Genomic DNA, 3,303 nt, shown 5'->3' with positions numbered 1-3,303 from the left:
GAGCGGTCCGTGAGGAGCTCCGGGGTCGTGGCTACGCTGGCTGGCACTTGGGCTTGTTTAAATCCCCCATGTCTCTGCAGGACGCGGAGGCTCCGCTCTGCTGAGGCTGCTGTGATGGCGAGGAGCTGAGAACTGGTGCACTCGCTGCACCACACGGTCCCCAGCACCGGCACGGCCTGGGCATGATTGGGGCAGGTCCCTCTTCCCCTCTGGGTGGCCCAGGTGGGGTCCGTCTCCACCCCATGCCTTGGCAGGTCCCCACGGCCGCCCCCCCCCCCACCTCCTCCCCGCGTGGGGGGCGGCTGGGCCGCCCCCCCCCCCCCCTCCTCCCAGCGTGGGGGGAGGCTGGGAGAGGTCCCACAGCCGGGGGGGGGACGGGGCAGGCAGGGTCTGGGTGCTGGGAAGGGCTCCTGGGGAAGCAACGCCGCTTTTTCGGCAACCTTAGTGAGGACCCACAGAAACGCTGGGGACGAGTGGGTGCCCAGGAGCCGAGCCCTGCGAGCCGAGTCCATCAGCTGCACTTATGTAGCTTTAGTGACTAATTAGCATGTAGGACAAAGGAGCCCTTGTTAAAAACTCTCCCCTTCCCATATGACGACACAGCTGAGACTGGAGGATGCTCTTTCTCCTGGAAGAAGGACCAGGGAGGCTGGAGCAGGTATCGGGAACCTCCATCGTCTCCTCGTGCTCCAGCTCCTGCGTCTCCAATTGCTGGGTGAGCATCGGTTTTGGATGCAGTGCAGAGACATCTCCGGACACCTCTTGGACTTCTAAAGCTTTGCTTTAAGTCCACCAGGGTCTCTATCTGGGCCCATGTGGAGGTCGGCTTGGATGGCAGAGCAGCCCTTCCAGCCCCTCTCTGGCACCCCAGCAGCCAGCCCCATCCTTGGGGGACCTGGCCAAAAACCAGGACTCTTTTTTTAAGGATACTGGCAGGAGAAAGCCAGCTGGGGAGCGTGCAAGATGAAGGATGACCACCAGAGCTGAAAAAGCCAGCTGGGAACAACCTCCTACACCGTCCTTTCCTGGGCAGGTGGAGAAGACCCCAAGGCAGGGACGCTTCACCTCCCATCCCACATGAGGCATTCCCACGGCAGCGACTGGGGCGTCCAGCACCAGCCGGGCACGTGGCTTGGCCAGCGGCGGTGGTGTCCATGGCAAAGCCGCAGTTGGGAGGAACTCTTCATTCTGAGGGTCCTGGCTCCAAGTCGCCCTGGTTTCCACAGTGGGGCGGGAGTGCCCAGAGCTGTATAATTGCTAAGTCCTTTTAAACCCCAGATTTAAAAGCTGTAATTCTGATATTGTTTGTAATCTGATAACACTGTGAGCCACTGAGCTCTTAATGTGCCCAGCTTGGGAAACCACGAGGATTTTCCCACTAAGCCGAAATATCAGACTGTTGATTCCTGAGTTAATCGTCTTTTCCCCCTTGGGGACATCAGATTTTGGCAACTAACTTTCTTGCTGATTAGTGTGGGCCGGTGGGAGAGGAGCTGCGCGTGGTCCCAAGAGGATCAATGTGGTGGCACCGTGCTTGATCCTGAGGAAACTGGGATGTGCCAGGATACAGCTTGTCTGCACCCACTAGGCATCGAGGGTTAAACTGGGCTTGTCACGACCCTCAGGCTCACACCGTGTGTTGCAAACCAACCCACCATTTGCATGTTGGCAGCCTTCAGGACCAGTCTCTTCTTTCCATGAGTCCAAGCTGCTGCTCCTGGACGTGGCGCAGGCGGGTAACTCCTGTGCACGGGACGTCCCCATCCCTGCATCATCCAGCATCCTCCACCAGCATTCCACCAAGCCCTGGAGCAGTGTGCGTGCGGCTCCGGCCGCCCAAGTCCTTGGAGCACAGGACCGGACAACGTCGCAGCACAGGAGATCGATCTCCTTGGACATGCTGTGGGGATGGCTGGCTGGGAGAAGAGCCTGGCCAGCCTTAGCTGCAGTGCCCCAGCGAGCGTGTCCCGGGCTGGGATGTCCTGTGAGCTTTCAAAGGCTGTACCTCATCCATCTAACTGGGGATCCGTGGCTGCCCCACCACCCTGCTACACCCCCTGCACCCTGCCCGGGCCAGGGGACCCAGAGGAGGGCAAGGTCCCCTCCCCACATCCAGGTCGGTGGAGGTGGGACCGAGCTCCCCATCCCGCCAGCTCCTCCGGAGCCTCCTGCCAGCGCGGGATGGGTAAGTCGCACAAATCCTGGTGCTGGCTCCCCCGAGCCCCTAAGCTCTTTGCCGCGCTCCAGATCAGCCGCAGTTCAATCTGTTTGCAAAGCTGTACAGAGTGTTTACGCAGCGGGGACTGGTCCAGGGGATTAGGGGAAACGCTCCCCCAGCATCTGCTTGGTCCAGCCGCGGCCAGTGTCGGGGCACCCCTTGCCTGGGGGGGCCATCCCGGCTCTCCCAGCCTTCCCAATCCCCACCCTGCCATGGGATCCAGGGAGTGCGCTGTCTCCAAAGGTGCTGTCGGTCCTCCTGGCACCCAAAGGGATTTTGCTGCTGGCAAAGGGTCTCACTCATAGGGGGGATGTCATGGTCTTACCCCGGAGCTGTTGTGGGTCCTGGTGGGCTGGCTGACCCCGAGGGGAGCTCAGGGCAACAAAAGGGACTGTCATGCACCTGGGAGAGGTGTCATCCCCCTCCCCTGGACTCCGGGGAGTCTCAGGACATCCCTGACTGATGAACCCATGAGTACCTGGGCAATCCTAACCCCGTGCCAGCTTCCAGCAGCAGAAGGTCCCCTCTCGTAGGGTCCACTCCTTCCTGAACCCCTCTTCGGTGTCCAGAGCTGAGCCAGAGTGTGATGACCACGCAGAGAGAAGGGGATGCAGATGCCACCATGAACTGAGTCTTACCCTGGCTGGGCTTGCAGGCAGCGGTGGCCGGGGTGAGGGAGGACGATGGGCTCTGTTTGGAGGATGCCACACGCAGCACTTCAGCCTTCTCCCCCTCTCCCACCATCTGCCCCGGTCTGGAAGCCTCAGAGATCATGTTTGAGGGACGTTCCTGGGGTGTCACTTGGACCTGAGCCCTGGTGCTCCTGCAGACTGGATGGCAAACACCTGGGCCACCAGAAGAGCTTGTGGGGACGCGGCTGCTCGTCCCCAAGCTGTGCCAGCCCACAGCCGTCCCACAGCCCGCTCTGCCGAGGGCCGCGGTCACCACCCGGGCTGCTGTTGGGGCAGTAAATGGTGTCCTGCAAGAGCAGAGCACGTCGCTGTCCTGCACACAAGGATCTGGGCTCCCGGCAAGGGCTGGCAGCCTGAAACATCCCAAAGTCAGCCTGCGGGAACAGGCGGGCT

The sequence above is a fragment of the Pygoscelis adeliae genome, unplaced genomic scaffold, assembly GCF_000699105.1.
Source record: "Pygoscelis adeliae isolate BGI_AS28 unplaced genomic scaffold, ASM69910v1 Scaffold803, whole genome shotgun sequence".
Classification (NCBI taxonomy): domain Eukaryota; kingdom Metazoa; phylum Chordata; class Aves; order Sphenisciformes; family Spheniscidae; genus Pygoscelis; species Pygoscelis adeliae.
This window is presented reverse-complemented; position numbering follows the sequence as displayed.